Source organism: Phascolarctos cinereus, unplaced genomic scaffold (genome assembly GCF_003287225.1).
Source record: "Phascolarctos cinereus isolate Bilbo 61053 unplaced genomic scaffold, phaCin_HiC Scaffold_4;HRSCAF=312, whole genome shotgun sequence".
In the NCBI taxonomy this organism is placed as follows: Eukaryota; Metazoa; Chordata; class Mammalia; order Diprotodontia; family Phascolarctidae; genus Phascolarctos; species Phascolarctos cinereus.
This window is the reverse complement of record NW_027555847.1, coordinates 217,534,173-217,556,666: the sequence shown is the minus strand read 5'-3', so window position 1 is coordinate 217,556,666 and position 22,494 is coordinate 217,534,173. Positions and strand designations below refer to the sequence as shown.

General features: G+C 43.0%; 1 protein-coding gene across 3 annotated transcripts in view; it reads left to right on the top strand.

Moving 5' to 3' along the window:
- ADAP1 (ArfGAP with dual PH domains 1) overlaps positions 1 to 22,494 on the top strand; it is a 163,522-nt gene that overhangs the window by 14,150 nt on the left and 126,878 nt on the right. The gene's annotated exons all lie outside the window — the stretch shown is intronic.

The window sequence follows — 22,494 nt, the reverse complement described above, 5'->3', positions numbered from 1 at the left end:
GCATTTGAAGGAGGTGGCACAGAGGCAGGTACCTCTGTGTTCATTGTAGAGGAGGTCAGGTGTGATTTTAGAATGGGAAACTGCAGGGTCTGACATTTCCCTTCTGATCTATGCAGCATCACCCTTGGGTGTTTACTGAGAGCATAGGTCTGCATGGCCCTGTGTCTGGCAAGGAGGCCAGGCCTTCAGCAGGTTTACACAGCAATGGAGAGACCCATTGTTTAGGTGAATCCCTTGTTTCAGGATTGGTCACTTTTCTCATATGATCAATCTGAAATGAGAAGCAAACAGGAGCGTCTGTGGCCAAATCCTATTGTAATCTCAGGAGCATGCCAACAACATGACTTCAGCAAAGAGATCCCTGCCTACCTATGTCCCACTTTCTTCATATTCCTGGGAAAACTTAGAAGGGTAAATGTGTATTTGTGTATGTATATGTCTATGTCTGTGTCTGTGTATTTAAAGGCAAGACAGACCCAAAGGGGAGAGAAGAAAACGCGCCTCCTCTTCTTTGCAGAAATAAGGAGCTGGGTGTGAAACAATGCGTAAAATGTCAGATTCGTTTGATTTATTGTTTAGTTTTGCTGAACTACCATTTGGGGCTTTTTCTTTACTTTTTATTGTCACAAGGGATGCCTTGCAGGTTAGGGGAACAGGGGAGGGCTACATTCAGAAATTATGGTGATGTGAAAACAAAAGATAGGAATAAGAAAATTCTTTTTGAAGAAAGCACAGTAGAACTTAGTAGTTATTAGGGAATACATCCTATATAGTCCAGGCTTAGCTCTGACTCATGGATCATTGTGTGATAAAACTCCCTAACTCTCAGTATCCATCTTGGGGAAACCTGAAGGGTGCCTTGAGATGGAATTGACCACTTGCAAAGTGTTTCAGGGGCCTGGATTGAAACATGTTGCAGGACCATTGTCGAATCCTTGAAGACAGGAAACAGTTTCTTATTTATGTTTTGTATCTGCCCCAAACCTCTTCTGCTCCTAGCAAAGTACATGGCGGTGCATAAGAATTTATTTGTTCAGAGAAGGAATGTGAGAATCATGATATGCAAAAGTATTAGAAAAGTTTAATTTTGGTTTAAGAATCTCCTTCTGACTCTCCGCCTCTCTATTTTCCTCCCCTTTCAATCTTCCCCTCCCCTCAATCCCCATCTACATACATATCCGTGGGTATGGGTGGAGAGAGAGAGGAAAGAGAGAGGAAGAGAGAGACAGAGAGGTAGAAACAGACATAAAAAGAGACAGAAGTAGAAACAAAAACAGAGAGAGACAGATACAGAGAGTGGGAGAAACAGAGAGAGAGACTGAGTGATGGAGAGAGGTATTTAGTCTTTTCAGCTAAGTGTCTCCTGAGCCATCATAAGCACTTTGCAGTAGGAAGGACCATTTCCTTTTACAGTATCTCCAATACAGCTCAGAGTACCAAATGCATCAGCAGAAGCATCCCTCATCACCGTGCCTCCCAGACGTCTGCTCACATTGATGCTCTGTAGCGAAGCTGTGATTGATCTGAGTCTGAAGAGGGCATCTCTTTGAGCCACAAATGACTCATCATTAGATACAATAAGACTCTGTCACTAGGCAGTATTTATTAAAGGAGAACCACAACAAGAGGGCACTGTTTAATCCAAAGGAATGAATCACTAATGGTAGAATTTCAGGGATTAGTAGGGTGGAAATTTTCAAGTGACAGATCTTAGAATCATAGATAGAGTTGGAAATGTCCTTCAAGTCCTTCATTTTACAGAAGAGGAAACTAAGGCCCAGAGAGGCTTAAGTGATTTGTCCTAGATCACATAGGTAGTAAGTGTAGCAGAGCTTGGATTTTTACTTCGTCCTTTAACTTCACCCCATCATGACGTGCCTTCAAATCACACCATATAGATAATCCTTTAGTCTCACGCTCTGATGAAAACTGTTGAACTTTTAACAACCACCAAAGTGTGAGAAGAGCTGCCCAGGGGCCCAGCCTACCCTACCAAAGGCCTCCAGCTAGGTAGTCTTGTACTTAGGAAACTGTAGCTTTGCCCTCGAGCTGCCAGTAATCTGGTGTCTTGGGCCCATAGTGACTGTGTTGGCTGCTTTCTGGGAAATGCATCTGACTGCAGAGACACAAATACCAAGGGTTCCCTGGAAGTAAGAGGGAAGCCAGCAAGATTATTTGCCTCAATTAACAGCCCCACCCCACTGCAGCAAGAGGCAAAGGTTAGATGCTGGGCTTCTCCAATGAAAAGAAAGCCGTAGCTTTAACGTGACTGTTGCTGCTGTCCTATTACTGCAAATAATTGAGAATTGACTTATTTCTAGACTCATATTCTCCAGTGACCCCAGTAAGAGTTTTGTTGTTCATTCTTTGCCTAGGCTCTGGGCATCTGCCCTTCGGGTAGGGACAGTGGATGATACAATGTGGAACAAGAGAGGGATGTTAGGACCCAGTGTAGTTCAAAGTCAGTATGGAAAGAACCCTTTGACTTTGAAGTCTAAGTTCAAATGCTTTCTCTGCCATTTTCTAGCAATGTGACACGTGCAAATTACTTCACTTTCCTGGACCTCAGCTTGCTCATCTGTAAAACAAGAGGACTGGGCCATGTGGCCTCTGAGTCCTTTCCACTGTAGAGCTGTGATCCTATGAGTCAGTCCAACTCTCCCATTTTACAAGGAAGGAAACTGAGACCCAGGAAGAATAAGTGACTTACCCAAAGTCACCCAGATAATGTGGTAGCCCAGCAGGATGCTCTTTCCGTCATACCCCACTAGGAAGAAGAGGAAGGACCATCTTTAAGATCATCACTAGAGGAACTGTGTGTATAAATTTGATTTAGAGTAAGTTGTGTGGTCCAGGAAGGCAGATGCAGAGATTCACATATCTCTCCTCTTCTTTACAATCTGCTGCAAGTTTTCTGCATTAATGGAGAGCAGAAAGAGTGTTAGATTCTCAGAAGATGCTGCATGAGAGGCATTGGGGTATAGTGGATAATAATAGCAAGTACTTATCTAATGCTTTAGGGTTTGCAGAGTCATTTGAGCCTCACAAAAACCCTGGAAGGTAGGTAGGTTCTATTGTTAGCTCCAGTTTACAAACTGAGGCTAAGAGAGGTTAATTGACTTGCCTGGGAGTTACATAGCCAGTAAATGTCTGAGGCAGAATTTGAATTCAGGTCTTCCAGACTCCAAATCCAGCATTCTATGCTTAGCATGCCGCCTGGTACCTTACAGGTGCTTAATAAATACTTATTGACTAATTGACTATGCTCTATGCCATTTAGTTGCTTGGAAAGTATGCTGGACTTGGAGTCAGAAAGATTTGGCTTTCAGTCCTGCCCCAGACACTTAGCTGAGTAAGTAATTTGAACTTCTCTGGGTTTCAATTTCTTCATCTGTAAAATGGGCATAATAGTACCTGCCTCACAGGGTTGCTGGGAGGCTCCAATGAGGTAATATGTGAAAAGCCTTTGCAAATGTTAAAGCTCTTTGTATATGTGAAATGCTGCTATTATTTCATTGGCAGCATTTACCTTCCTAACTAGGTTTTGTGAAAATGTATTTGAATTTCCTGAGCCCACAGTGGCCAGGCTGTGTGGGGGACAGCTGAGAAATCTGCCTACTATTAAAAAAAAAATTGGCAGCAGGCCCTACACAGAGTAGATTACCCACCCTCAGTTAAATAAAAAATAATGGTCCCAAGCGATGCGCTCCTTGAAATCTCATTGGAGTCCCTTGTGAGGGAGTGATGGGGTGGAGAAACCCTTGCTTATCCTGGTGCTAGATGAAACTGTTATATCCCTGGCCCAGGGGCCTAAAACGGTCTTAACCTTGAGACACTTCCTGAATTGAAAGCAGGAACAGTGCAGGGGCAGGGGCAAGTTCTAGTGGCCCTTTCCTAGCTCTTCCATGTTAGGGTAAGTTCTGCAGAGTTCCATATTTGCTTGGTAGATTTTGGTAGATTCCAGTGTGGGCCTTGCCTGATATTCCAGTAAGAATGTAAATTCCTTCTGGAGGACAGGGAAGTCCTAGCTTTTAATTTTTTCCCTTCCTACACTATGCTGATGCCAGTGCCATCAGAGGATCCCTACTTGGGAGCTTGATGGGACTTTAGAGATGATTTGGTCCCCACCACTTCATTTTATTTTATTATTATATTTTATTTTGATATCCATATTATCCCATTTTGGTTTTTTGTTTGTTTGTTTGTTTGTTTGTTTTTTGGCTAGGCAATGGGGTTAAGTGACTTTGCCCAGGGTCACACAGCTAGTAAGTGTTATGTGTCTGAGGTCAGATTTGAACTCAGGTCCTCCTGACTTCAGGGCCAGTGCTCTATCCACTGCGCCACCTAGCTGCCCCCCTATTTTGTTTTGAGACTTAGTTTCCCTATTTTGCCAAGCCTGGAAGGGTAGTAGCCACCCATGGATCTGATCCCAATACTGATCAGCACAGAAGCTTTAACTGCTCTGTTTTTCTGGCCTGCGCTGATATAGATCCCTCTTTTGGCAGCCTGGTAGCCCTTCACTCCCTGGGGCTCACCATATGGGTGCCAGATAGTGAGGATACCCAATGGGTTTAGCCCTGCTACTACATAGAACTCCCAAACTCAAGCGATCCCATTGGCCTCCAGTCAGGTCCTCTGAGTCCAGAACTAGTGTTCCTTTCCCCCTGGAAGGTCAGAGCAGAGAGATACTGTAGAGATCAACTAATCCAACCCCCAAGTTTTACAGAAGAGGAACCGAGATCCTAAAAGGTGAAATTACTTGTCCCGAGTCACAGAGTTAGAAGAAGAGCTGTAGCTAGTAACCCAGGCCTCCTGACTCCCAGTTCCAAGTTGATTCCATGATATATATTTGGTCAGTTGTAAAACCAGATGAGTAAGAAATGAAATCTAGGTCTGTGTCTTAGGCATTATCCAATGAGCAGAATGAAGAGTGGGCTTCGTCGCTGTATACTGGTTTCCCTGGCCTCTAGCAGTGGGTCCTATAGCTCACTGCTTGTTGACCGAATCCTAGTTGACAATGTTTGTAGAGGCCTGAGATAAGGAGGATGTCAAATCCTTTGGCTAAAATGTTTTCTATGAATTTCACTTATCGATCCTCTCTTTTCTTTCGTTTAGGTTTTCTCTAATGACTAACTTTTTGCCACCATGTAGGTTTTTCCTTTAAAAAAAAGGCTTTTTTTTAGCCCACAAAATATGGGCTATCAGTTTATTCTCTGGAAGTGGCACCCTTAATGGAGAAAGACCTTCTGGCCCCTACCTGGAAATGAGCAGTCTGTGGAATTAGGGCTGGCACAGCTCGGTTCTTCAGAGTTCAAACATTAGGTTGAACCTAATACTTCAGAGAAAAACGTCAGGATTCCTTCTTTCTAGGCCTTTGGCTGACCTCAGGATGACCGATGGTTTGGCAGCTTCCCTCAGGGACAGGGACTGAACCTGGGATTTTGTTGATGTAAGGAACTTTTATCAATGTAGGTTGGCACCTAAAGCTGTCTTGCCAGGCTCACACAGCCAGTATGGGTCAGAATTAGAACTTGAACCTAGAGCTCTCCTGGCTCTGAGGCCATCTCTTTATCCAGCACTCCAGAAATACTTCTTTCCCTTCATTTCAAACTCCCCCTCCCCACCTTGGAAATACTTGCATCTGCCACTGGATATAAAGTAACAAGGCATTGAACTTGTGTTTGGGTTTTATCATTCCCTCCCTGGTTACTTTCTCCCAGCCCTGCTGATCTTTGGTTTAAAATACTTCCTGATTTGCTGTTGCATCAGCATTAGTGGAGAGAAAGCCTCCTGATGCATGTGGCCCAGCCTGAGTCGTCAGCATGGGCCCTGCAAGGCCTTTCCTGGCACTGGCCATCAAGATTCCACAGAGCCTGGGAGTTGAGGCCAATGTTTGGTGTGGAAACAGGCAGCTCAGGCCTAGGGCCAGGTGGGACTGTGGCCAGGCATGAGGGGCCCCAGGACTCCAGCCTGCAGAGTCTTGGCCCACCTGGTTAGAGAGTTGACTTGGGAAATCAAATGGGCTGGTGAGATTGGATACAGTTTAGCAAGTATCTCTGCAGGGCCTTCTGTGTCGTTTCTTAGCAGTTCTCATGAGAATGTGCCCATGACTAGCAGGATAACATTTAGCTTTATCTTATTCTGGACTTTCTCCTGCCAAATCTACTACTTGTGAAAGAAGGAAGAAAGAAAGGGAAAGGGGGAGGGAGAAAAGAAGGGAGAGAGGAAGGAACAGAAGGAGGAAGGGAGGAATAGAGGGAGGGAGGGAGGAAAGAAGGAAGAAAGAAAGACACCAGGCACTGTGTTAAGTGCTTTTTTTTTGCCTTTTTTCTTTTTTTGGCAAGGCAATGGGATGAAGGTCAGGCCCAGGGTCACACAGTTAGTAAGTGTCAAGTGTCTGAGGTCACATTTGAACTCAGGTCTTCCTGAGTGCTCTATCCACTGTGCCATCTAGCTGCCCCCTAAGTGCTTTTTACAAATATTATCTCATTGTCTTCACAACAACCCTAGGAGGAGGGTGCTATTTTTATTCCCATTTTACAGTTGAGGAAATGGAGGCAGACAGATATTAAGTGACTTGTCCAGGGTCACATGACTAGTTAGTGTCTGAGACTGAATTTGAACTCAGGGCTTCCTGACTCCAGGCCCAGAACTCTTTCCACTGTGTCACTATGCAGCCAGTATATGATTAGCCAGTATATATTACACTTTTTACCATTTGGGTTCTGGCACATTCTTCTCCTGTAATCTTCCTGTCTACCAATTCATGCGCCTGGCTCTAACAGTCATCACCTCCAGGAAGTCCATTGGATTGCTTGTTCACATTATGTCCCAGCTTAGATTTAGAGCTGGAAGGGACCTTAGATTCCATCTAGTCCAACCTGTGCATTTTAACAGATGGGGAACTGGGTCCAAGACAGTTATGACTTGCCCAAGGTCACACAGGTATAAGACCATAGATGTCATGCTAGAAGACTTCAGAAGCCACCATGTCTGACACCTTCATTTTCCAGATGAGGAAACTGAGGCCCAGAAAGAGAATTAAGTGGCATGGCCAGGTTTGCTTAATAAGGCGGTGAATTAGGAGCTTGGGATTCACCCCTGCATATCTCCTTGGATTCCAAATCTGGTCCTCTTTCACACTGCACCAGGATGCCTCCCATCTGCAGTCCAGTGATTCATCTTTTGGGGCATGTTGCATTTTAAACAGCCTCATGTCATTGGTTCTGGGCTGAGTTTCTATTCCCAAGAATTTCTAAGATCCTCAAAGAAAGGGAGAGCTTCTGTGCCTGGGCAGCCACTGAGATCTGTTCTGTGCACCCAGGGCTGTGCCCTGAATGTTGTCAGATTGCCTTGAACTTTAACTAACCTGGCCTGGCCCCTCCCCTGGGGGGTTGGGTTTTTCCCTGTACTCTGGCAGGTGGAGAAGTGGAGTGATCTGGAGGTTCCGTGATGTGCCTCAGGCCAGGTAGTTGATTCAGAGCCAGGTTTAGGTTGAATGCCAGGCTTCTCACTTCCTGAATCACTTGCCTGGGCATTCTTTCTCTTTCCCAGGACCCGGTGAACCTTGTAAGTCTCAGACTGCCTGCCTGAGTAGTGTGACAGCATATTCTATTGTATTTTCCTAGTGGTGGGGCCATGAAGCAGTTTGGGTTGAAGCTCAGAGGTCATCATTTTACAGATGAGGAAACTGAGGCCCACGGAGATTTAGTGACTTGCCCAAAGTTAACACAAGTAGTGAGTGTCAGAAGAAGGATTTGATTTTAGGTTTTCTGACTCCAGAACCATTATTCTTACTGAGTTGGGTTCAAGTCCTCCTACTTATGGTATGTGCTCACTGTGTGACCCTTGGGCATTCCATGGGTCCTTTCAATGCCTCTAGACAACTCTCTAAGACTGTAAATGAAAGAGGAGTTCGTGGGAGCCTAGATCTACCCCTGGAAGGGGCCCCAGAGGTCTTCTAGTCCAACCCCCCTCATTTTATAGATAAGGAAACCGAGATCCGGAGAGATTCCGTGATAAAGCCACAGTTAATAAATACCAGAAGTGGGATTTGAACTTGTCTTGAGAGAGAGAGGGAGAGAGAGAGAGAGAGAGAGAGAGAGAGAGAGAGAGAGAGAGAGAGAGAGAGAGAGAGAGAGAGAGAGAAGGAACACACCTGCTATGTGCTAGGTACTGTACTAAGTGCTTTTTCTAAATATTGTGGAGCACAGGGCTTGGAATCAGAAAGACTCCTCTTCATAAGTTCAAATCCAGCCTCAAACACTTACTAGCTGTATGACCCTGGGCAAGCCTGTTTGCCTCAGTTTCCTCATCTGTAAAATGAGCTAGAGAAGGAAATGGCAAACCCCAAGATGGGGTCACGAGGAGTTGGACATGACTGAAATGACTAAAGCACCAAAACAAAATGCTCACTTGATCCTCACAGCAACCCTGGGAGGTAGGTGCTATTATTATCCCTATTGTACAGTTTAGGGAACTTAAGCAAATAGAGGTTAAATGACTTGTGCAGGGTCACACAGCTAGGAAATATATGAAGCCAGATTTGACTTCAGATCTTCCTGACTCCAGACCCAGGGTTCTGCCTACTGTGATACCTTACTGCCTAATCAAGGGGCAAGACTGACTTTCAGGTTGGGGCAGGTACTAAGAAATAGCAGCAACTCCATTTGTACCATCTTGGGTCTAATTTTGTCTCCCCACTGTTGGGCCTCAGAAATCTGGCCAGGAGTACTGCCAGGACAAATGATGTCATGCGTTATCTACTTCTTAATTGGACCAATTAGGAAATTGGGGCCCAGAGAGATTAGGTGAATTACCCCAGATCATATAGCTATCAAGTGGCAAAGCCAAGGTTGAAACCTAGATTCTCCGATTGCCCTGGGCCACCTATGTTGGTCCCCAAATTACTTTGTCTGAGGCAGGCCAATTTGGAGAGGGAAAATGAGGGCAGTGTGACATTCTGGTAGAAAACAGAAATAACCCAGTGATTGGGAGAAATGGCGAACTTTGTTTCTTTTTCATTCTTTGCATTTGTATCACCAGTGCCTAGTACACCTCCTGACAGTAATAGGTGTTCAATATAGGCTTGTTGATTGCGTGAAGGTAAAGGGAAGGAAGTAAATATTTATTAAATGCTTGCTATGTGCCAGGCACTGTGCTAAATGTTTTACGAATATCCCGTTTGATCCTCACGAAAATCCTAGGAGGTAGGTGCTATTATTATCCTCATTTTACAGTTAAGGAAACTGAGTCAGACAAAAGTTAAGTGACTTGCCTAGGGTCACACAGCTAGTAAGTGAGTTTGTGATTGATTTATCTTCAGTACTGCACAAGGTACCTGGGTGTATGCCTATGAGTAGAACCTGGGTGTGGGGGGTTCCAAAAGATATAGAAAATCACAGACTCCAGCTCAAATTGCTTACTGTTTGTTTGAGGAGACAAAGACATACAGGAGAGATAGTCAGAGGGCCCAAACAAAGGTGGAGGGTGAAGGGTGGAAGAATAGGATCTGAAGAAATATAGCATGCGTGGGAAATGAATTAGTGTGGGGTAAGATTTAGTCAGGGAAGGCTTCTTAGAGGAGGTGGGCTGGACCGGGAAGGAAGTGAGTGATGTGTCCTGGCAGAGAACAATTGGGAGGCATATCCCAGGAAGGGGAAAGAATGTGAGCATAGGTACAAAGGCATGAATGAACCAGGCAGCTGAAGTGGGGTGGTAAGATCAGCTTTGCTCACTGGAGTACAAGGTGAGGCGGGATAAACACTAGAGAGGGCTGGTTGCTGTTGTGGGTGCCAACCACACGAGTTTAGTTTTTGTTGGGGGGACATATGCCAAAATTAGACCGTAAACTCCACAAAGCAGGGATTGTGTCTTCTCTTAACTTTGTATCTCCCCCAGCATCTAACTAAAAAAATGTTTGTTGAATTGAACTTAGCTAGGGTGTGAGACCTGGAGTCAGGAAGCCCTGAGTTCAAATCTAGCCTAGACACTTACTAGCTATGTTACACTGGGCAAGTCACTTAACCTTGTTTGCCTCAGTTTCCTCATCTGTAAAATGAGCTGGAGAAGGAAATGACAAGCCACTCCAGTATCTCTGACAAGAAAACCCCGAGCGGGGTCACGAAGAATCAGATACAACTGAAAAACCACTCACAGCAAAAATTTGAACCAGCATCTGGTGGGGGAATCACTTGTTGGTTTCACCTTGTTCCGTCAGGGGCAGTGTGGAAAAAGCATTTATTGGCTCTCAAGTGGAGGGGGGCAGATTCAGATTTCTTTTCTGACCATTACTGTGTGTATAGATGGAGATAGGGACTGGGCTTATGATTTCATTGGTTTGGAAAACTTGAGGTCTAGGAAACACCCTTTACCAGTGAAAGTTGGCTTCTTCCCTGCAACTCAGTCTTATGGAGGGACCTGGAGGAGAGGTGTCAAATGTACCAGCAACACTCTTCAGTGTTGCCAGGAATCAGATTAAAACAAAATTAGGAAATATTTAACAATACAAATAAAAATACAGTAGAACAGAGATTATGTTAATGTGTGGGATTTTTTTCCAAGTCAATATGTAGCCAGAAGGAATCTTTGTATGAGGTTTTGTTGTTGTTTGATAGTGTTAGACTCTTCTGATGCCGTGGATCATAGCATGCCAGGCCATTCTGTCCTCCACTATGTCCTGAAGTCTGTCCAAGCTCATGTGCATTGCTTCCAGGCCACTATCTATCCATCTCATCCTCTGCCATTCCCTTTTCTTTGTCTTCAATCTTTCCCAGCATCAAAGTCTTTTCCAGTGAATTCCATCTTCTCATTATGTGGCAAAAGTATTAAAGCTTCAGCTTCAGTATTTGTCTTTCCAGTGGATAGTCAGAGTTAATTTCTGTAAGTATTGATTGATTTGATCTCCTTGCCATCCAAGGGACTCTCAAAAAGTCTTCTCCAGCACTACAATTCTAAACCCTCTGTTCTGCAGCACTCAGCTTTCCTGATGGTCCCGCTCTCACAGCCATACATCGCTACTGGAAAAACCATGGTTTTGACTCTACAGACCTTTGTCCATGACAGATATGTAAAATTTGGTGGCCTCTAGTTTCTATTTAAGCTTGACGCCATTGGGTCATGGAAAATTTAATTGACTTGCTCAAGGTCAGACATCTAGAATGTGTCAGTCGGTACGTGAACCCGAGTCTTCCTGGTTTTGAGGTCCAACTCTCCATCCTCTCGATTTACACTTCACTGCTGTTCTTGGCATGAGGCTTCATTTCGAGCCCCCAAGCATGTTCAGTGACTGTCCCTGGATTTTTCCAGGAACTCTCTCCTTTCTAATCTCTGCCTTCTACTTCTGGCTTCCTTCGAGGCTCAGCTAAAATCTCACCCTCTGCAAGAAGTCTTTCCCAGTCTTCTTTAATCTTAGTGCCCTCCCTCCAAGATTGCTCCCGATTTTTTTTTCTGTCTCTATCTTGTTTGTGTATAGTTGTCTGCATGTTGTCTGAGTCCTTTGAGAGGGGGACTGGTTTTTGCCTTTTTTTATCCCTGGCACTTGGCACACTACCTCGAACGTAGTAGGCACTTAATAAAATGATAGTTCACTGACTGACTGCCTTGTCACTCTGTGTGACTGTAGTCAAATCACTCAGTTTCTCTGAGCTTCAGTTTTCTCACCTGTAAAATCAAGGGATGGAGTAAAAAAAAATCAAAAACTAAAAAAAAATTGAAGATGACCTTTGATTTCCCTTCCAGTTTTAGATTCTGTAGGTTTGGATCTCTAAGGTTCTTTCCAATTCTAAATTCTATGATTTTATAGGTTTCTGAGGGATAGGAAGCTACGTGGCTCAGTGGATAGAGTGCCAGGCCTGAAGTTAGGAAGATCGGAGTTCAGATTTGGCCTCAGATACTTACTGGCTCTGTGGGCAAGTCACTGCACCCTGTTGGCCTCAGTTACCTCATCTGTAAAATGATCTACAGAAGGAAATGGCTAACTGCTCCAGTATGTTTGCCAAGAAAACCCCTGAACAACAAACAACAGTAGGGCATTGGACAAGTCACATTCTAGATACTTTCTCTCTCAGGACTTCCTTTAAATCAGGAATTCTTAACCTTGTTGTTGCTGTTCATTGAATTCCTTGGGCAGTCCCATAAAACTTGTGGACCCCTTCTCAGAAGAGTATTTTTAATGGTATTTTATTTTTTCCAATTACATATGAGGACAATTTTTAACATTCAGTTTTTAAAAATTTTGTGTTCCAAATTTTTTTTCCCTCCCTAAAATGTTGAACAATTTAACATAGGTTATATATTGTAATCAAATAAAACATTTTCATATTAGTCATGTGAAAGAAGAAACAGACCAAAAGGAAAAAAAACACAAAAAATAATAAAACGATATGTTTTGATCCACATTCAAACTCCATCATTTCTTTCTCTGGGTGTGGATAGCATTTTCCATCATGAGTCCTTTGGAACTGTCTTGGATATTCCTGAGACGAGCTAAGTCTATCATAGTTGACCATTGTACAATGTTGCTATTACTGTGTACAATGTTCTCCTGGTTCTGTTCACTTCATTTTGCATCAGTTCAGAAGAATATTTTGAAATGCATAAAATAAAATGCAAAGAAAATTATATTCAAATACAGTTATCTGTATCTCTCTCTCTCTCTCTCTCTCTCTCTCTCTCTCTCTCTCTCTCTCTCTCTCTCTCTCTCTCTCTCTCTCTTTCTCTCTCTATTTTAAAAGAGAAGTTCAGGGACTCAGTTCCCTGCCTAGAATAAGATTGGAGTAGATAGATTTCTGAGAGTACATTGAGCTTGAAATTTTGTAAACTCAGGGGTCTGGAGTATTCCACAGTGTCTGAGAGAGTCGTATGGAGGGCCATTTGCAAAGAAGGGGTTAAGGTCTTTGAGGTCTGGGATGATAGTTTTTTTTCTACTTTTTTAAATTATGAACTTGAAAATTATCCGTAAATGAGAGCTTTTTTGTATACAAAGAGGGCCTGGAAAAGTTACATATGATCAGGATTTATTGTCCTTTATAATACTTAACACTTTGCTCTGTGCAAAGGATCTATGATGTCTGTCAGTTTAGGGAACTCCCTTGGCCAATACTGATAAGGCCTTTTGTGATGTCTTAGATAATTCTCTAGGAGTTGCCTCAGGCACACAGAGATTAAAAGACTTTCTCAAGGTCACAGTGTTGGACTTGAACCTAGGCCTTTCTAACTCCAAGCACTCTATCTACTACCCCCATGCTGTTTCCAGGCTTCACACATGGCAAGCATTTAATAAGAGTTGGATTGGATTGAATTACCTCTGGTGGATGTAGAGTGGGTCTGGGATTTTCTGAAATGAGAGTGTTGGAGGCATCTAAGATCCTCCCTGAAAGAAACCCAGCTTTCGATGGGGGAGGAGACTGAGGATGTAGTCCATTGAGACCTGTTCCCTGGTGCTTAGCCAACATTGCCAGGAGTCTCACTCTTTGCCTTTTCCTGGTCCTCAGATTCTGGGCAGAGGCCCAGTGAAGTTTTGATTTGGGTAATATTTTGGTGTTCTTGTTCCAAAGCTTTGGAAAGTACAGTATATTGATTTGAATCCAGGTCAGTCTGGTTTGTTTACTGGATGGTCTTCAGAAAAACTTCAGTTTGGTCTGCATTTCAGCAAAAGTCAGCACTTTAGAGGTCATCTAGCCCAGCTCTTGGGCAGCTGTGTGGTACAGCGGATAGAGGGCTGGGCTTGGAATCAGGAAGACTCATCTTCCTGAGTTCAAATCCGGCCTCAGACACTTATTAGCTGGGTGACTCTGGACAAGTCACTTAACCTTGTTTGCCTCAGTTCCTCATCTATAAAATGAACTGGAAAAGGGAAATGGCAAACCACTCTAGCGTCTTTGCCAAGAAAACCCAAATGGGGTCATAAAGAGTAGGACTCAACTGAAAAATGACTAAACAGTAACAGCAGCTAAGCTCCCTCATTTTATAGATGAGAAAGCTAAAATCCCAGATAGATTTAGGTGACTTGACCTGTCAGCTGTAGTAGCCTACTAGTAGGCCGTCCTGCCTCAAGGCTCTATACTCTCGTCCATCCTCCACTTAGCAGTCAGAGTGATCTTCCTAAAGCACTGGTCTGACCATGCATGTCACTCCCCTTACTCAGTAAACTCCAATGGCTCCCTGTCACCTCCAGGATTAATATAAAGTCCTCTCTTTGGCTTTTAGAACCTTTTGGAATCTGGTTCCCTCCTCCCACACCCTCCATGCCCATCTTTTAAGTTTTCTTATATCTCCCTCCTCTCCGGGTTCTCTTCACTGGCCTCTCTCTTCTCACCTCCCTTGGCTTCCCTGACTTCCTTCATGTCTCACCTAAAAATCATACCTTCTGCAAGAAGCCTTGGGGGGGGGCCTTTATGCTACTTCCCTCTGGGATCATCTGTAATGTGTCTTGGATGTGTATTGCTTGTTGAGAGTTGTTTGCATATTATCTCCTCCTTTGGTGCAGTGATAGAGGGCTAGACCTGGAGTCAGGGAGACCAGCCTCAGATGCTTACTAGGTGTGTGACCCTGGGCAAGTCTCTTCACCCTGTTTGCCTCAGTTTCCTCATCTGTAAAATGAGCTAGAGAAGGAAATGGCAAATCACTCCAGTATTTCTACCAAGAAGATCCCAAATGGGGTCACAGAGAATGGGACTCAGCTGAAATGACTCAACAGTGACAAATATCTCCCCCTTTAGCTCCTTGAGTTTTTGCCTTTCTTTGTATTCCCAGCACTTAGCACAGGGCCTTGGCACATAGTAGGTGCTTAATAAATGCAAAGAAGGGGTTAAGGTCTTTGAGGTCTGGGATGATAGTTTTTTTTTCTACTTTTTTAAATTATGAACTTGAAAATTATCCGTAAATGAGAGCTTTTTCGTATACAAGGAGGGCCTGGAAAAGTTACATATGATCAGGATTTATTGTCCTTTATAATACTTAACACTTTGCTCTGTGCAAAGGATCTGTGATGTCTGTCAGTTTAGGGAGCTAGAGGCAGAGGGAGGGCTTGAATCCAGTTCCTCTGACTGTAAATCTAGTGATTATTTCCATTGATTGATTCATTGTGCCCCACTTTATTTGGGTTTATTAGGGTTAAACAAATTAGTCAACCATGTTTTTCAGGCACTCAATACATGCCAGGCACTATGGAAAGTGCTGGGGATCCCAAGAAAGGTTAAAAAAAAATTTTCCTGTCCTCAAGGAGCTCACTTTCTAATAGGGGATACAACATATAAATAACTATGTACATGCGAGATATATACAAAATTGCTGTTCAGTTGTGTCCAACTTTTTATGATACCATTTGGGTTTTCTTGGCAAAGATACTGGAGTAGTTTGCCATTTTCTTCAGCTCATTTTACAGATGAGGAAACTGGGGTAAATAGGGTAAAGTGACTTGCCCAGGGTCACATAACTAGGAAGTGTCTAAGGCTGGATTTGAACTCAGGAAGATAGGACTAACTCCAGAGCTGGTGCTCTATCCACTGAGTCACCTAGCTGCCCCTATATTCCCTGGTTTTGTTGTTGTTCAGTCATTTTCGGTCGTTTTCAGTCATGTCCAACTCTGCATGATGCCATTTGGGGTTTTCTTGGAAGAGATACTGGAATTCTTTGCCGTTTCCTTCTCCATCTTATTTTACAGATAAGGAACTGAGGCAAACAGGGGTAAGTGATTTGCCAAGGGTCACACAGCTGGTAAGGACCTGAGCCTCGATTTGAACTCAGATCTTCCTGACTCCAGGCCTGGCACTCTATCCACTGTACCACCTAGCTGCCCTTCTATACGAAATAAATAGAAGCTAATATCAGAGGGAAGACCTCTGGTGGGGAGTAGGGAGCGACCAGGAAAGGCTCCTGGCAGAATGCAGGATTTTAGTTGCTTCTTATTGGAAGCCCGGAAAAGCTGAGAAGTGGGTGAGAAGAGAAAATGTCCAGGCATGGGGTTTAGCCAGTACGAATGCTCAGTTAGGAGACAGGAGTATGAGTGTTGTGGGTCAAGCTGCTACAAGTAGGCCAGTGCAGCTGCGTAGAACTGGCCAGTAAACATTTATTAAGCACCTACTATGTGCCAGGTACTGTGCTAAGTCCTAGGAATACAAAAAGAGGAAAAAGACAGTTCCTGCCCTCAAGGAGTTTACAAACTAAAGAGGGAGACAACATGCAAATAAAGCTTTTTGCAGAATAAATAGGAGATAATTAATAGAGAGAAGGCACTAAAATTGGAAAGGACTGAGGAAGGCTTCTTGTAGAAAACAGAATTTTAGCTAGGGCTTGAAGGAAGCCAGGGAAGCTAGTAGGTGGGAATGAGGCAGGAGAGCATTTCAGCTATGAAGGACAGGTAGTGAAAATGCCCAGAGCTAAGAGATGAAGGGAGGGGATGAAGATTAGGAAGCCGGAAAGGAGCCACTATGAGAACTTTAAAGGCCAAACAGAGGACTTTATATCTGATCCTTGAGGTAATGGTCCCTCGAGTTTATTGAGTATGCCCATGTGGGGTTGAGGAGGAAGGGGTGACATGCTCAGACCTACAGTTCAGGAAAATTGCTTTTGGCAAGGGTTAAATTCAATTGGGGTGAGACTTGAGGCAGGGAGATCAATTAGAAGTCTTGTTCAGCTTGAGGTTTGTGGTTCAAGTTTTTAAGGACCTGAAGTCCTGGGTCTGGGACTGTCCAGCTGTGGGGCTTGTAGCTGTATCCCCTGGGTGCAGTTAGGGTCCTAGGGAGCATGGTCAATCTTGGAAAAAGAGGAGGAGAAAAAGTAGTGGAAGGAATCCTAATCCTAGATTTAGAATCAGAAGACATGGGTGCAAATCCTCACTCAGCCATTACTTGGCTATAGGTAAATTGATTAACCTCTCTGAGCCTCAGTTTCCTCTTCTGTAAAATGAGCTGGGGTTGGGCCAGTTTATTAATGCTGAGGTTCCTTCTCTATGTCTATATTCTATGAGCCTATAATGACTACTTCTAAGCCTTGGAAAGTACTTCAGATGTGGTCTAGACCAGTGCTTCTTAAACTGTGGGTTGCAACCCCATATAGGGTCTCGAAAAATTTGGCAATAGTAAAAAGTTTCTATAGGCACAGTGACCAAAAATTAATAAAAATATCTAACACGTAATAAATTGGAGTTGTTTCTGGCAGCGCTTACCTATGTTGCATCGCGCAACTTCACAGCAGCCTTGACTCTGAACACATGCACTTTGCACTGAGCATGCCATCACACCATACAACCAACGAGCGCTGCAGAAACATGAAAAGGGGTCACAAGCGGAAAAAGTGTAAGAAGCTCTGGTCTAGTCTAACCTCACTCCAGTGTAGGAAACTCATCTCTATTATCCCTGGCAGATGGGCTGCAGTCTCTGCTTGAATACCTCCAGTGAAGAGGCACCATGATATAGTGGGAGGAATAATAGTTTTGAAGTCAAAGGACTTGGGTTCAATCCTGGATCTACCATTTACTACTTGTGTGGCCTTGGGCAAGTTTCTTCATCTATAAAGTGTAGACTAAATGACCTCCAAGGTTCTTTCCAACTGGGAAGCTCTGATCTTATGAAGTGGCCCCTTCCTGTTGAGCGGCTCTTAATAGTTAGGTTTTCCTCTAGAGTGAGCCAAAATCTGCCTTCTTCTGACTCCTGCACATTGATTTTAGCCCTTCCCTCTTGACCCACATGGATCAACTCTAGTGCTTCTTTCATTAGACAGGGCTTCAGATATTGTCAGACATAGGTCGGTTTGTTCCAAGAAGTTTGGAATGGGTGTTGTGAGGAAGAGACAGTGGAAAGTGAAAGATAATTCCGGTTCCTCTTTTTGATATATTGTTCTCTACTTTCTGGGCAGAGACATCTCTGGAGTATTGCCATCTGGACTGTCCCTTCTCCCTTCTCCCTTCCTCTTATTGAGGAAATGTGGTATAATGTATAGATCGTCAAACTCAGAGTCAGGAAGACCTGGGTTCAAATTCTGCCTCAGAAAGCATCTAAAATAGCTAGTTAGAGAGAGAGACAGAGAAAGACACACACAGAGACAGGAAGAAGGAAAGAGGATAGAAAAGGAAAGGAGAGGAAGAAGAGGGGAGAGAGAAAAGAAGAGTGGGGAGGGGAGAGAGAGAGAATGCCCATGTAGTAAGTACTTATATCTATTCCACATCTAAATCAAGGATCTTCTCAAGCAATCAACAAGCCTTTATTAAACACCTGTGAGCTTAATTTTCCTTACCTGGGAAATGGGAAGAGTAATATTCTCTCTACCTATCTCGTGGCACTGTTATAAGTAAAGTGCCTGCTATATAAATGTGAGTTGTTAATACCTTCTTCTGTTCTTTTCTCTTTCTCAAATCCAGGAGTAGCATGAGTCAATCAGCTAATATTTGCTAAGCTTCTACTCCGTGCCAGGCATTATACTGGATACGGGATATAAATACAGAAATGAGACTGTGGCAATGCTGGGCTTGGGGGTATACTAGTGGAGAGTCATTATTAGTCCTCATTTTCCCCCTCACCCCAAGATTTGCTCACCACCCTGATAGCTCTGGGGAGGGAACCTCTCTCCAAGTTCAAGACGTCCCTTGTGCATGGGTCAGGTGTGGCTGACCCCTCATTTCCTCCTTTACCAGGCCCTTGCTTCCCATAATTCCTGGGTGCTAATTGCAACCCAAACCATCCATTAAATATGTATAAAGAAAGTGAGAACAGGCGCTTGACTTCTCATAAATAATGACTACTCTGTGTAGTGTAAATGTTTAGCATAATGACTAGAACAGAATAAACAAATTATGACATTTCTGTTGGGAGGATTGCATGGGGAGTGTGCTAAGAGACAGAGCTCCAAGACACTGCCTGTCTGGGGAGGGACACACTCCTCAGTAGATGATTTATTCTTACTCTTTTATTCTCTGTTCTAGGGTCTGTTTTCTTTTGGGGCTACCATTGCCAATTTTTTTTTAACAAAGGAATGCAGACAGAACCTTTCCAGAAGTTACAGGGGGAAAAGAATGAAATTGTTTGCTCATTATCTCCCCCCATTAGAATGTGGAGCTTTGTTTTTGCCTTTCTGTGTATCTCCAGTCAAGTAAACAAGCATTTATTTAGCCCAGACTGTATACCAGGCTCGAAGTTAGATAGAGTGTCAGGCCTGGAGTCAAGAAACCTCATCTTTCTGAGTTCAGATCTGGCCTCAGACACTTACTTGCTGTATGACCCTGGGCAAGTTACTTAATTCTGTTTGTCTCAGTTTCCTCATCTTTTAAATGAACTGGAGAAGGAAATGGTAAACCACTCTAGTATCTTGCCAAGAAAACCCCCAATGGGGTCGGTCACATAGAGTCAAGCACCACTGAAAAACAACTGAAATATTCCAGACACTGTGCTAATCACTGAGGATACAAAGAAGGTTAAAAAAACAAAAACAAAAACCATGGTTTCTGGCCTCAAGGAGCTTACATTGTAATGAATGAGTCAGTTCTTATCAGTTCTTTCTCTGGATGCAGATAGCATCATCCTTCATATGTCTTTTGTAGTTAATTTGAGTACTTATAATGGTCAAAAAGACTTAGTCTCTCAAAATTGTTTTAAAAACAATATTGCTGTTACTGTATACAGTGTTCTCCTGGTTCTGCTCATTTCGCTCTTCATTATTTCATGCAAATCTATCCATGGTTTGCTTGGTTTTTTAATAATCAAGTTTATAATTTCTTATAGCACAGTAGTCTTCCATTACTATCATGTACCAGAACTTTTAAGGCCTTCCACCCAGCCCCATTCTAACTCTGTCTTTTACTACTCTTCAGGATTGATTTTTACCACCTGTGTGACCTTGGGCTCCCTGGTCTGTTTCTTTATCTCTAAGATAAAGGGTCTATATTAGATAACCTCTGAAGTTCCTCCTAGAGCTATGGACCTATGAAAATTTGCTTTCTGTCTTCTTCTTAAGGCTGATTTTTTAACTGTTCCAAATTAGGTGACATTTATTCATAGGATCATAGGATCCCACCTGAGTCTCTGTTCATCCTGAGATCCTGCCTGCCTCACTTTGAGTGTTGTCTGTTTGTGCCACCAGCTCCCAATTGTAGAATGGAAAAGAATTAGAAGGGATTGAAGACACAGTCTGGTTCAACCCCTAGCCAAACCAGAACCCACTAGGTAACATGCTGGGTAAGGGGTTATCTCCCTGGAGCAGGAATCTCTTTTATGATGAACCTAAGCATGAGACTGTGTGTTTCATTCTTCTATAACCTACACAGCCCAGAACCCAGAGCTGGGTATGCACTAGAGGACCATTAAAGATTTGTTCATTTGACCTATGGGCCTCATTTAACGCTTGGAGTGGAATGTGTTGTGGTTGTGGTTACTGAGTGATATGGGCATGTGAGAACATGAGGGGATACAGAATTTAGGAGTTGTGTTCACTTTTTACAGTAGCCTCTGATATGGGTCTGAGTCATTAGGGGCTGGGCCCTTGAGGATAGATTTTGGACAGAGGATTAAGTCAGAATGGTTTGACATGATTTGCCTGGGAGGAAAGATATTTGAGTCCAAATGGGTGGAAATAAAAGGTTTCCTTCCATTGCTTACCTGGTCTGGTCAGGGTGGGGCAGAAGGGCCACTTCCTGCTTGTGGATGCACTGACCTGAGGCCAGACACTCTGTGAATGCCCCTAATTCAAGTGGCCTTTTTCAGCCTCAGCAAAGAGAGAAGTCACAGGAATGTAGACATACCTTGCTTTAAACAAGTCTCATATAGGGAAAACCTTTAAACAAACCTCATATATGGAAATCCTTATTTATACAAAAATAAAGATTTTGGGGGTAGTGGTTATTTGTCTCAAAAGATTTTTTACAAAAAGATTTATAATAGGTAAATTACTTAACCTTTTTGGGCTTCCTTCAGTTTACTCATTTAGATGCAAATAGAACACTGGATCTGGAGTCAGGAAGACCTGAGTTCAAATACAGCCTCAGAACACTTACTAGCCATGTGACACTGAGCAAGTCATTCACCCTCTATCTACCTCAGTTATCTCATCTGTACAGTGGAGATTATAACAGCATGTTGTGTAAGGATGAAATAATATTTGTAAGATACTTTGAAAACCTTAAAGTGCTGTATAAATGCTATTATTTTTATAATCTGTAAGCTGTAAGAGGGTAGGTTTTAGCCTCCGAGGTCTCAGTGCAACTCTGGATCTGTGATCCTATAATCCTTATAGTCATCATTTTCTCTTTTGCATGCCAAGGATGAACACCTGTGTTTATTTCAAATGTGAATTCAGGGAATGATGGCTAGCTTTATAAAAGGATTATTGATTTTACAAAAGAATTCACAATAGAATTCCTTTAAGTCATCAGCTTCCCTTTTGCATGTGAAATATGATTCACTTAGCAAAAGTTTTGAGTTATGGGCAATGTTGTCAGCAATATTTTTAAATGATTTATTATAAACTTAAAGGTAAACATTGATGTAACCAACTAAATGTGCACTGCAACTGCTGTGTTGACATAAGTGAATCTCAGCCCATAAAATTCAGTCATAATTTTTCAGTCACTCCCTCCCATTCGATTTCTTGGTTCATTGATTCATTCCCCTGGTTAGAGTTAGTATATGTACTTTTACTCTGGTTCTGCCTTTTTTTCCTTTGCATCATTTCATGAGTCTTCCCAGATTTCTTTGAATTCCTCATTCTCATCAGTCTTAATGACATTATAGCATCCTCTTGCATTGCTGTTGTTATCATTCAGTCCTTTTTCAGTCTTATCCAACTCTTCATGACCCCATTTGGGGTTTTCTTGGCAAAGATACTGGAGTGGTTTGCCATTTTCTTCTCCAGTTCATTTTACAGATGAGGAAACTGAGGCCAACAGTGTGAAGGACTTTCCCAGGGTCACATAGCTAGTAAGTGTTTGAGGCTGGATTTGAACTCAGGAAAATGAGTCTTCTTGACTCTAGGCCTGGCGCTGTGTGCACTATGGCGCCGCCTAGCTGCCCCAACTTGCATTAATATGGCACAATCTGTTTAATTCTTTCCACTCACCATTGGACTTTTACATTTCTTCTACCTTGGTTATTTTTACGATTGCAAATAATATCAAGCAAATATTACTGCAAAAAATTGGGATCTGTCTTTAATAATTATTGAATTTACATCAGTGAGATCATAGGCTCTTAGATCTAGACCATGTTCTGGTTCTCCTTCCTCATTTTACAAATGAGCAAACTGAAGTTTAGGGAAGTTGTTCCTCGTCCAAGTTCTCACAGCTAGTTAGTGTCAGGGTCAGGACTGAAAAAGCCAGGTCTGCTGACCATTAGTGTCATTCTCTTTTCAGTGTGCTCATACTTTTCTTTGTTTCCATACTGATTGGTGACTAGTTGTAGGTGGGTCAGTGGATAGAGTTAACCTATCTGCCTCAGTTTATCATGTGTAAAATGAGGATAATAATAGCAACTGCCTTCCAGCATTGTTGTGAGGTTAGAATAAGATAAT